Source organism: Hyaena hyaena, unplaced genomic scaffold, assembly GCF_003009895.1.
Source record: "Hyaena hyaena isolate Hyena2069 unplaced genomic scaffold, ASM300989v1 scaffold_1918, whole genome shotgun sequence".
NCBI classification, from domain to species: Eukaryota; Metazoa; Chordata; class Mammalia; order Carnivora; family Hyaenidae; genus Hyaena; species Hyaena hyaena.
The window spans coordinates 1-13,031 of NW_024082557.1; the positions used below are offsets into that span (position 1 = coordinate 1).

The 13,031-nt window shown below is 48.0% G+C and overlaps 1 protein-coding gene across 3 annotated transcripts in view; it reads left to right on the forward strand.

The window, feature by feature from the left end:
• The first annotated feature begins 1,106 nt into the window (after nucleotides 1-1,106).
• Nucleotides 1,107-13,031, forward strand: part of LOC120226959 (zinc finger protein 596-like) — an 18,030-nt gene continuing 6,105 nt past the window's right edge. The window contains exons 1-2 of one of the 3 annotated variants that reach the window (XM_039225129.1): nucleotides 1,107-1,130; nucleotides 12,749-12,831. The gene's annotated coding sequence lies outside the window, so the exon portion shown is untranslated. Of the gene's footprint in view, nucleotides 1,131-2,165; nucleotides 2,266-12,534; nucleotides 12,632-12,748; nucleotides 12,832-13,031 lie in introns of those variants that run through there. The other 2 variants (XM_039225128.1, XM_039225130.1) reach the window with 2 other exon arrangements.

Below are 13,031 nucleotides of genomic sequence, written 5' to 3' on the forward strand. Positions count from 1 at the left end.
CCTTAGCCCACGGCCAGCTCAGTCAAAAGGTCACAAGAACGAAGGGAAGCTGTTAGACGAGGTCTGTTAATATAAAAAAGGATCATTATCCTCACTGAGGGCACGTGAAATTGGTGTAAAATTACTGAGCACCCAACAGTATTTTCAAAATGCAGCGAAGGCCGGGAAAACACGGAGGCCTCTAGCTTGACCCTCACACAATACGGCTACAAGGGAAAGGACCGTGGACAGCAGGAAAGGAATGAATGCGGGGTGTGCCCCCTGCTCCCCACCGCCCCCGCCGCGCCGACCGGTGAAGGCCCCTCCCCCAGCCCTCCGCTGCTCCCGCCGCGTCGACCCCGGGCACCACCGTTCACTAGGACGGCTTTCTCCAGGGCACAACACCCCCCACCCCCCACGTGGCATCCTCTAGGTTGCTCCTTTTACTCACTCTCCCTTCGCGGTCGCCCGGCGTCTCCCTCCCGGTCTTTCTTCCCTCAAGTCGCCGCCCACTCGGCACTCAGCGACGCAACGGATGCCGCCTGCGTCCTAGCAGCTCACTTTCCAGTGGGTTACCGGGAATGTAGACACGCTCTGGCAGGTACGGCCGGGGGAACAGGTGTGGGGACGAAACAGCAGGAGACGTCATACAACGGGGTGGTCCCTCCCCCAGCCTGGGGCCCAGGGGCCTCGCCCAGGTGACCGCGAAGGGGAGGCTTGGAGGCGGCAGGGTCTCACTGCGGGAGGATGAGAACCGCTCGGAGGTGGGTCTGGGCGAGGAACGGAGTTACGCCAATCTCAGGGCCAGGGGCGGAGGCGGAGGCTCTGGCGCTAGTGTGCGGGGGGCGGGGGGGGGAGGTGAAGTGAAAGAATTCAAGCCCGGAGTGAGGACATGGAATGGGGCGGGGACTAGACAAGTAGAGCTTATGCAAGGAGGGGTACGTCCGTGAGGGGCGGGGCGGGATAGGACGTGTCCAGCGTAGGGCGGGACCTCGGGAAGGTGAGCGGAAGCGGGGCCTGTGCAGGACGTGGCCAGCGTGAGGCGGTGCTTACGCAGGGTGAGTGGGCAGGGTCGTCAGCGGAAGGGCGGGTGGTGCAGGGCGTGGACAGCGTAGGGCGGGGCCTAGCGAGGGTAAGAAGAAACCAGAAGGGTATGTAGGCGGAGGGGCGGTGCCGGTACTGGACGTCTGATACGGGGGTGGGTCCAACGGAGGGAAAGGGCGGAGGGTACGTCCGCGGAGGGGCGGGGCCTAGGGAGGACGACTGGAGGGCTCTGACTGGGTGTCAGGGATGGGGGTGCCCAGGGGTGTGTGCCGCGGCGGGGCCTGTGCCAAACGTGTTCAGGGAGGGGTGGAGCCTAGGGAGAGAGCAAAGAGCGGGGCTGTGGCGTAAACGGAGAGGCGAGGCTAATGTCCGTCGAGGCCACAGGAAGGGTCAGCGGTAACAGGACAAAAACGGAGGGGCGCGGCCAGCGTAGGACGTAGCGTGCGTGTGGCGAGGCCCATGGAGTTTGAACTGGGACCTAAAGTGCACGTCAGCGGAGGGGCGGGACCGGTTTAGGGCGGGGTCTTCGGGGCTTCAGCTGAGACCATAGGCGACGTATGTGGAGGGGCGGGGCTGGTGCAGGACTTGACCAACTTCGGGAGGGACATGGGAGGGTGAGTGAGGAGGCCACGTCAGCAGAGGGGCGGGGCCCAATAAGTAGTTGGCCAGCGTGAGGCGGGGCCTAGAGAGGGGGACGCGGGAAGAGGAGTCAACAGAGGGGCGTGCCCGGCTTAAGACGTGCCCGGCGTGAGGCAAGGCCTAGTGACGGTGAGTGGAGGGCCAGACATGGCGTCAACGGAGGGGTGGGTCCTAGGAAGGAAGGGGCGGGTCCGGGGCTGGACGTGCCTAGCGTCAGGCGTGGTCTAGAGAGAATGAGAGGGGAGGGTACGTAAGAGAACGGGCGTGGCCAGTTTAGTACGAATCCAGCGTGGTCGGGGCCTTGCGGAGGTGAGCGAAGAGCGGGAAGGGAACGTCATCCAGGGGCGTGGCCTGCGCAGACGTTGCCAGCGTGGGGCGTGGTCTAGAGAAGTTGAGCGAGTGCCCGTCCCGTGCCCGACGTGGCCAGCGTGGGGTGGGGCCTGGCAGGGGCGGGGCCCCGTTCCGCCCCGCCTTTCCGGGTCCTCCCCTCCTTCCGTCCCACGCGCCGGCAGGCTGGCCGCTCTGGTCGGTGTGGCGGCGTTAGTGTTGGAGGGAGCCGACTCCTGCTTCCCTAGCCTCAGTGAATGTTTCGGGCAGTTCCAGGTGAGACTCAGAGCCCCGGGGCCTCCTGCATTGAACGCGCCGATGTGTCCTCGTTAGGGTGACAGGTGTGTGCACAGCCCCCGTTGGCTGGACACGCCGGGCTGGGGGCGCGGGCCTCGCAGGACCCCGGCGGCGGCGGCGGCGGCGGCGGCGGCCGCCGCCGCGCTTGGCGCGGGTTAGTGGACCCAGCAGGGTAGGCGGGGTCTGTGCTGGTGGCGGAGAGCCGGAGGGAGAGGCGGGACGTGGCCCGGAACAGGGGGTGCTCAGCGGGAGGCTGAGTGTTCGGGACCTGGGGAGAAGCGTGGGTGCCACCAAGATTCGCTTTTGGTCGTTAGGTCGTCGGTGTTGTCGCTTCACGTTTTCATGGGGCGACTCCCCGAGGTATCTGAAGATTTTTTCTTTTTTTGAGAAGTAATGGGATATTCTTTTATTTCTTTTCTTTTCATTTAGAGAGTGCAAGTGGGGGAGGGGCAGAAGGAGGGACAGAATCCCAAGCAGGCTGCACACCCAGCGCGGAGCCGATGCAGCGCTGAATCGCAGACCCTGGGATGATGACCTAAGACAAAATCTAGAGTCTGTTGCTCAGTCGTGGGAGCCACCCTGGCGCCCGAGAAGTATGGGATATTTTAATCACTGTTTTTGTTTTTTATTTCTTAATGTGTTATGTCAAGTTGCGGTAATGAATGAGGCTTATAAAATGGATACCATTTATGAAGATGTGGTTTTGCTTTTTATTAATGAAAATTTAATTTTTCAATATCTGAGGACCTATATGACAGGGATGTTACTAGTTTCCCATTGTTAACCTTAAAAATAAACCTGCCAGGGGGCGCCTGGGTGGCTCAGTCCATGGGCATCGGACTCTGGATTTCTCAGGCCTTGATGCAATGGTCATGGGATCGAACCCCAAATCGGGCTCCACCCTGAGCGTGGAGACTGATTGAATTTTCTCTCTCCCTGTGCCCCTCTTCCCTCCCCTGCGAGAGGGAGCGCTTGCTCCCTCCCTCCCTTTTACTCTCTCTCTCTTAGGAAAAAAAAAAAAAAACCTGCTTGTTATTTTAATAGCAGCTGATGGAGTTACTTGAGAATGAATAAAAGAGAATTGCAATCTGGGACAAACAAGCTTTAGAAAAATTGTAGGGAACACGGGAACCAAGGGGAGGAATGCTTTTTTAAGGAAAAAGGGGTAATGTGGGAAGGTTGCTGTGAACCTCAAGTCCATTATAGTTAACTGAGAGTTTGTAGTGTATTGGCTTCTCACTGCCTGAACTGGTGTCCTGGAGGATAAGGAAAGCATCTCTTCCTCCTGCTGGAGTTGTTGAGTAGTATCCACATGCAAGGTCAAGTCCCTGAAGGGTCCAGTCCCTCTTCCTCTTGGGTCTCCAATTGACTGTTAAAGGGTGTGAAAGTTTTACCTGCCACATCTCCCCATTCCCCACTCCATTTTAGGGTGGTTTCCTTTTACTAGATTTCACACCATAAACATTAAAAATCAGTAAGCAAATTGGGTTTTCAAATTTCAGTAGCTTCATTTATATCTTTTTTAAAGTTTTATTTATTTTGAGAGAGCATGAACAGGGGAGGGGCAGAGAGAGAGAGAGAGACAAAGATCCCATGCAGGCTCCGTGCTGTCAGCACAGAGCCCGGTGTGGGGCTCAAACTCACAAGCCATGAGATCATGACCTGAGCAAAATCAGGAGTTATATGCTCAACCCACTGAGGGCTCCCCCCCCCCCCGCCGGGTGCCCCAATGTACAGTTCATAAACCTTAAGATGAAGGTGTAGGTTAATATCTCTTTTTTATGTTCCCTTTAGAAAATCTGATCCTGGTTGGAACTAGGCAGTACCTAATTCCAACTACTCATGCTGAGTAACTTCTCCAAGATTAATTACAAGAGAAGACACCTCTGGCTCTCTCAACTTTTTTTTTTAATAGTTTCTTTTTTTAATCTTTATTTGTTTTTGAGAGAGAGCAAGCAGGGGTGAGACAGAGAGAGGGAGACAGAGGATCCAAAGCTGTCTCCATGCTAACCTCAGAGAGCCCAGCATGGGGCTCAAACTCAGGAAACATGAGATCATGACCTGACCCAAGGTCATATGCTTAACCAACTGAGCCACCGAGGTGCCCACTTTCCCAAAACTTTTAAGTTGATTTATTTTTAATGTTTTATTTATTTTTGAGACAGAAAGAGACAGAGCATGAACAGGGATGGGGGGGGGACACAGAATCTGAAGCAGGTTCCAGGCTCTGAGCTGTCAGCACAGAGCCCGATGCGGGGCTTGAACCCACAAACTGTGAGATCATGACGTGAGCCGAAGTCGGACACTCAACCGACTGAGCCACCCAGGCGCCCCAAGTTGATTTAATATTAGTATTTGAACTCAAAACAATTCAGAAATTGGAAGATATTTTTCTGTTAAGCCACAGAACAGTGACCAAAATGTAGTTCCTAAAAAGAAGGGGACCCAGTGCTCCTCCTAGTCTCTGAATCTACATTCTCCTGGGCTCAGCTTACTTCCCTGAGACTTGTTGCGAATCGGACTCCATTAAGGAGCCAGGACTTTACATTGGTGGTAAAGTGGCCTTGACATTTGGACTCTCTGTTTGGTTTTCTTCATCCCTATCTGCTTACCTAGGAGTCAAATGATGGAATTCTGTCTGTGTGACCCATCCAGCCTCCAGACCACCTTCTCCATCAAATCTTCAACGTTTAGGTGAATACATAATATGTACTTGGGAGTCTCCACATAAGATGGAGTGAGTTTTCTTGGGTCTGTGTGGGGTGCATATCTCCCCATGAGTAACTGAGCCCATAAGGTGGGTGTCTTGAGGAAACCAAACTCTGTATACAATGTCTTCAAGTCTCTGTTTTCTTGGGTCCTTTTTTCCAGGAGAAAATTCATCCCTACAAAAGTACTGTTTATTCTAATGGGAACTATTATTAAACCACTTTTCAATGAGGTTACAAGTTATTTCACATAATTCTGTGAATTTTGACTTGTGCATGGGCATTTTCATGTGTGAATCTTTGCATGTTATCAAAAGTCTCTGAGGTAAAAGCTCTGTGAACACATGTCTACAGAGCATACACACACAAACCGCAGGTAGCATTTGCTGAAATGCAGTAGCTGGTCAAAGCTGGGGATTATTGATGCTTTCTTGGCATGGAGATCAGTGATGGGTGATGTCAGCTGACTCAACACATGAAAGATCACCTTGGTGGCCTGTAGAGACTCAAAAGAATGACCAGCCTGATAAGTTGAAGATAATGTCTCCTCTCTCACCTGAATGACCATTGTCCTGTGACTGAATGTTAACACTGAGAATGAATAACTGAGACAAAAATCAGGATGCCAGAACTTCCAAATGACCCACCACTCCCGTATTGAAACCTTGAGCCACTCTGCCTCTTCCTGGCACCTGGAAATAACATCTGTTTCTCAGTTATCTCGTTGACTTATATCAAAGAAGCTTGCCTTTTCCAGTTAAAAGCCCTGTAGATATCAAAGATGCATAAAAACTAGCGACATAAGGACTAGGATACCCTGGGACATCTTTGGGAATTATGTATCTACAGAGCAGAGCCTAGGGATCTGATGATTCCGTTACTATTTTCTGGAATGAACACTGCTTATATTCTGTCTGATTAAGACTAATTATCTGGCACTGCAAAGTTAAAGGGTAGAAGGAACCAGGGGCACCTGGCTGACTCAGTTGAAGAAACCGCTTCAGCTCAGGTCATGATCTCACGGTTCTTGGGTTCAAGCCCCACAGAGGGCTCTGTGCTGACAGCTCAGAGCCTGGAGCCTGCTTGGATTCTCTCTCTCTCCCTCTCTCTCTCTCCCTCTCTCTCTCTCTCCCCCCTGCTCGCACTCTCTCTAAATAAATAAATAAAACATTGAAACATAATAATAATTTTAAAAAGGATACAAGGAACCAAGAGTAGGAAGCCAATTATCTCAGACCCAATTTAAGTATCTCTGTCTTACTACTTTAAGATCACTGTCTGCCTTCTCCACTCTGCCTCAGATAGCATTATTTTGGGATGAATATAAGGAGCTCTATCTCAGTAATTGTATCTTAATGCTTCTATCCATTTTCCTTTCACAAAGAAGCTTCCATGTTGTCTTTTGTTTGCCTTAAAAGTACACAAACTGATTTTAATACTTTTTGCCAGCGATAAACACAGCACAAAACAAAAGATATATAATAAATGTTGAAAGAGCTAATAAGCTGTCACCTAAAGATGTTACTGTGACTTTCTCTCCCAGTGCCTAGACCCACTCGCAAATTCACAGTACTGTTTCGCTTGTCCCACCTCCAGGTATTTGCATTTGCCTGCTCTTCTCTGCCTGGGTCTTCCCCAGATCTCATCGTGAAGGACTACCACTATCATTTGTCTTTACTTTCTCAGAACCTCATTCTCTGAAAACGTTTTCAAAACAAACAACTTTTCATACTTTTTTCTTTTTTTTTATGCTTTTAATGAAAAAAAATTTTGATGTTTATTTCTGAGAGAGAGAGAGAGACAGCATGAACAGGGGAGGGTCAGAGAGAGAGGGAGACACAGAATCCAAAACAGGCTCCAGGCTCTGAGCTAGCTGTCAGCACAGAGACCAACACAGGGCTCGGCTCGAACCCACGGACTGTGAGATCATGACCTGAGCTGAAGTCGGACGCTTAACCGACTGAGCCTCCCAGGTGCCCCAGACAACCTTTAAAGTATTTTGAGGATTATTTCAACTGTTTCATATTTAGAACTGTGCCTAGGGGAGCCTGAGTGGTTCAGTTGGTTAAGCGTCCAACTTTTGCTCAGGTCATGATCTCATGGTTTATGGGTTCAAGCACAATGTCTGGCTTTGTGCTGACAGCTTGGAGCCTGGAGCCTGATTCAGATTCTGTGTCTCCTGGTCTCTCTGCCCCCCCCCCCCCCCCCCCCACCGCTCATTCATTTGCTTGCTCTCGCTCGCTCTCTCTCAAAAATTAATAAACATTTTTTTTTTTTTTAAAGAACTTTGCCTACAATTCAAAGAGGGGAATCTCTTATCTGTTTTTGGTTGTATTTTTCTTTCCTCTAGAAATCTTTGTAAGCTTTCATTCTTGTATAATTTGTCAGTCTTCTGGGTCATGCATCCATATGTCTGAGACCCCACTGCCCCTGGCATTCTGCGGAATGGATGCTGTGTTAGCAGGCATGAAAACTACAGTAATCTTACTGTCCATTTCCATCACAGCTCCTGGGTGACCAGGTACTTGTCAGTGAATAGTGATACTGTGAAAAGGGTGTTGTTTTGGGTTTTTTTTTTTTTTTCTGAGCACTAGGTCTCAACAGTGGGCTTAAAATACTCAGCAAACCACATTCTGAACAGATGTTCTGTCATCCAGCCTTTGTTGTTCCGTTGATGGAGGACAGACAGGGTAAATCTATATCATCCCTAGGGGCCCCAGGATTTTCAGGATGGTACGCGGGCATTGGCTTCAGCTCAGTCACCAGCTGCATTAGCTCCTACCAAGAGTCAGACTATGCTTTGCAGCTTTGAGCCAGCCACAGACTTCTCCCTGACGTTGAAAGTCCTCGATGGTATCTTCTTCCAACAGAAGGCTTCTAGTAGATTCTCCAAGTTAAAAGCTGTTGGTCAGTGTAGCTACCTGCATGCATTGTCTCAGCTAGATCCTCTGGATAACTGGCTACAGCTTCTACATCAGCACTTGATGTCTCACCTTGAAGTTTTATGTTGTGGAGACGACTTCTGTCCTTACTCCCACCAACCATCCTCTACTCACTTCAGACGGCTTCTGAAGCTTCGTCAACTCCCTCAGGCTTCAGAGAATTGAAGAGAGTCAGGGCCTTGCTCTGAATTAGGCTTTGCTTTAAGAGAATGTTGATCTATCCAGACCTCAGACCTTCTCCATACTGCAATAGGTCTGTCTCAATTCACTTTTTTTTAATGTTTATTTATTGTTGAGATAGAGACCGATCACGAGCAGAGGAGGGGCAGAGAGACACACACACATGCTTTGAGCTGTCAGCACAGAGCCCGACGTGGGGCTGGATCCCACAAACTGTGAGGTCATGACCTGAGCTGAAGTTGGATGCTCAACTGACTGAGCCACCCAGGTGCCCCTCACTTCACATTCCTAGCACCCGTGTGTTCACTGGAGTAGTACTTTTAATTTCCTTCAAGGACTCTTCTTTTGCATTCACAACTTGGCCGACTGTTTGGCATAAGAGACCTAGCTTTCATCCGATCTCTGCTTTCAGCATGCCTTCCTCACAAAGCTCATTAATTTTAGCTCTTGATTTAATGTGAGAGACCTTGAACACTTGGGAGGCCAGTGTAGACTTATTAATTGGCCTGATATCAATACTTGTGTGTGTCATGGAACAGAGGCCCAAGGAGAGGGGGAGGGGAGCAGCTGATAAGTGGAGCTATCAGAATACACACGACACTTAGTGATTAAGTTAGCCATCTCCTATGGGCACAGCTCAGGGCACCCCAAAACACTTGTAATAGTAACATAAAGATCACTTAGCACAGACACAGTAACAAATATGATAGTGAAAATATTTTAAATATCGTGAGAATTACCAAAATGGGACACAGAGATAGCAACACAAGAAATTAGTGCTGGAAAATGGCACCAATCAACATGGCACTGCCACACACCATTGTGAAAAGCAGTATCTGTAAGGCACAATAAGACACGGTGTGCCTACCTCTGGTAAGACCGTAAGGGGAAGAAGTTCTGTATCCTTGTAGGCCCAGGCCACTGCCTTCAAACCCCCCTACTCTTCATCTCCTGAAGGGCAAATGAAGTGCAGAGCTGACCCTTCATTTTCTCCAAGTCAGATTTCCTTGACATCCTACTGACTGCCATGCTCTGCACGCTTCAAAATATGATAGGCTTCATGAATAAATTATACTTTTAATGTTCATAACTAATTGAGCAATATGAAAAAGTATATACATCTTAGGACCTGTCTTCATATGTCAAAGAATAAATTACTGAGGAAAAACCAGGCAATATAGTTTCATTTCAGGCACAGGCGTTTGGTTCCAAAAAGAACACTTTGTCTTTTTTCTTCTTCTTAATGTGTTTGTATCAAATATAAAAATGAACCTAGAGTAACTCTCAGAAGGGAGCATTATTTTTACAGCAGACATTTAAGGTAACCAAGTTCTCATTTCCTGGTTCTCTGACACGTTCCCACTTGCCAGCCTCATCACACTGCACCATCCTTGAGGCAGTGAGAAAGGAGTGTCTGCGGTAGGAGACTGTGGACAAGGCTTGTGCCAGGCAGAGAGTGGAGCTCTGTTACAGAGTAAAAAGGATACGTTACCAGATCCTGTGTTGTGTAATGCCTCATTTAGGAGAAATCATTTAAAGAATTTTTTTTTTTAAAGAAAACTTTTGGAAAAGACTCATAAAGGGTATCATATCTTTTAGGAAAACTTGTGGAAAATACAAGTATTTTAGTTAAATTCTTAAACACTTGTTTGAGCAAAGCCTTAGAAATCCTCATGGAAAAGCAAACCATGAGAGACTCTTGAATACTGAGAAACTGAGGGCTGATGGGGCTGGGAGAGAGGGAAAGGGGGGTGATGGGGATGGAGGAGGGCATTTGTGGGGATGAGCACTGGGTTATATGGAAATCAACTTGCCAATAAACTATTTAAGGAAAAAAAGATATAACACAAAGGAATTAGGGGAAAAAAGTGCCTGGGATCTACCGCAAAAAAAAAAAAAAAAATCCACAAGGAAGTAGGTAAGAATATTATTAGAGACTCCACCCCCCCCCTCCCTGCAAGGTAACAGAACTTGTATCATATTGCTGATAGAAATGAAACCTGTATCCCAGGGGGTGAGAGCAGACTACAGTCAGGTGAGTTGGGGGACTGGACAGGGAGGCAGGCTAGTGGATTTCTGAAGATGGTGGCAGGTCTAAAGATCCTACTTGTAAGGCTAGTGTGAAAACAGGGAAGAAATTAAAGCTGGAGAGTGTTATAAAATAAGATGTGTTTGTAAGTGATATCAGCCCCACCCAGTAGCCTCTGGGGAGGGGAGTGGTTCCTGGAGGTTGAACTCTATAAACACTCTTGAACACCCAGGTTTGGAGTGTGGAGACCAACCTCTGGTCTGGTGAGAGCTTCCATCTGCCCACCTCCATGGGGATGGCGGGACCTTGCACTGGGGACCCTTCTGGACCTCACCCCGTGTACCTCTTCCTCTGGCTGTTCATCCTTAAAATAAACCAGTAAAACCAAGTAAAGTGTTGTCCTAAATTCTGTGAGTCATTCTAGAAAATTATCAAACCTAATTTGAGGGAACCTCAAACTTTGAGGATTCCTCTAGGAACCCTAGACTCTACAGTGCTCTCGGCAGAGATGTGGGCAGCTTGGACACTACATTTGTGGCTGGCATCTGAAGGAGAGTAAGTCGCATGGGGCTGACTTTGAACTTGTGGGATCTGATGCTAACTCCGGGAAGATGGTGTCAGAGTTGAACTGAATCCTTGGACACCCAGGGCATCTCAGAGAATGAGTTATTGGTGTGAAGAAAATTACTTACGCAAATTTTTAGATTTTGAGAAATCTATGATTGTTGGCTGTTACAGGGTGTTGATCATTAAGTAGGTGGAAGAAATGGATGTATAAGGAAGGTAAGGAGGCATAACTAACAAAATAATGATTTTATCTCAGATATTATTGAGCATGAGCCATATAACCAGGCATTGGGATAGGTTCTGCATACGCACTTGTCATAAAGCTGCTTTTTTTTTTTTTTTTAACCTCCCTTGGATGCATGAAGAAAGGATACATGGGGATTGAGGTGGGCAGTAAAAGTGATGGAAACAGGGGCTGATAGACTTCAAGTGGTGTCAGTAGAATGTAGGTCCCCAGGTTTGGAGAGCGTGGGCATAGGGAGTGATTCTGTGGGCGAACTGGAAAGACAGAGGCTGTGGTTGCTGGAGGGATCTAGGATTCTTCATCTGACAGGGGGCAATCCTGGTAAGACCTGGCAGGAAGCTTTACCCCCTAAGAAGACCATGTTTAGAAATCTGAGTTTGGGGAAATATAATTGAAATTCTACCTGTATCATTCCTTAGCCGTGTAATATTTTCATATTTCTAAGGCTTTCTAAAACTGTGTTCATATCATTTGTTCATGCCATTCCAGACTCTAATAATAAAATACCTGGTGGCTTCAGCAACCCACATTCGTTTTTCACAGTTCTGGAGCCTGGAACTCCCAGGACCAAGGTGTCAGCAGACTCAGTACTCACTGATGGACCGGTTCCTGGCTTGCAGGAGCCTGCCTTCTCAATGTGTCCCAACATGGTAGAGACAGAGAGCTGTGGTCTTTCCTCTTAGAATGACTCCAGTCCCTTCATGGGGGACCTCTTCTCATGACCTCATCTAAACCTAATTACCTACCAAATGCCCCATCTCTGCATACCATCATATAGGGAATTAGGGCTTTGACATAATGGATTTGGATTTGGGTGGGGAAGGAGGGGACTCAGGCATTCAGTCCATAACAGTGACTATACTGAAATCAGCAGAGTGTTTGTGAGGATTAAATTCAGTGAATGTTTTTAAGGTTCCAAGCAGAGAGTCCTTTTTATTAAACTTTATTATTGTCTTCTTATTTTGGGGCTCGAGGTGTAAGGAGGTGAGTTACATCTACTTTTCCTTATGATATAATGTCATTTTGTCATGAAACACATGTAAGTACTAATAAAATTTTGGTAATAATTCAAAGTTCACCGGTACGTTTAAATAAAAGATTTATGAAGAGCTATGGTGTCATTTGTGGTAATGACTAATATAGGACAATAATCCAGTTATAACTTTACTAAAATGTCAGATTGAACAAATATATTTCCTTGTAAAATCTTTGCATTGTACGTTTTCTATCCTAGGGACTTTTAGGTTTGGGGTTCAGGGAGGGAATTAAATATCCTTATGAAAATGTAGTTAACTTAAATTTTTTTTTAATGTTTTATTTATTTCTAGGAGAGAGAGAGAGAGAGAGATAGCGTGAGCAAGGGAGGGTCAGAGAGAGAGGGAGTCACAGACTGAAACAGGCTCCAGGCTCTGAGCTGGCAGTCAGCACAGAGCCCGACACGGGGCTCGAACCCACGAACCGCAAGATCATGACCTAAGCGAAAGTCGGACGCTTAACCGACTAAGCCACCCAGGCGCCCCGAAAATGTAGTTAATTTAGAAATAATGATTTTGATTTTTGTGTCTGAAAACAGAAAAGAATATTCCTATTTTATTGACTAGCAACAGCAGCCAAAGCCTTGTCACTTCTGATCCAAGCGGAAGTGAGAGCTCCACCACCTCTCTCAGAGCATGAGGTGTGTTCTTGTAGGGGGAGCTGGGGGGTTGCATGCAGGCACATCAGGGATTCATGATCGGGGGTCTGGGAATTGTGCGTAAGACTGGAGTCTCTTGGCTTCTCTCTCCTTGCCCAGCTTTTCCTGCATACGGTTTGCACTCTGAGTGGAAATCCAGAGGAAGAGACGCGGTGGCCGAACCCTTGATGATGCAACTGCAGGTGAGTGGATATGTGATCCTTCTCCCGAATGAAGCCTCTGTTGCGTGTGGCTGGGAAGGCTTCTCTTGGCCTGAGTCTTCTAAGTGCATCCAGCCAGTATTCAAGGATCTGGGCTCTACTTCATTGTTCCCAGGACGCACGGATGCTATTTTGGTAGGTCAGGGATGGATCGGGAAGTAATCTCCTTCCCCATATTTACA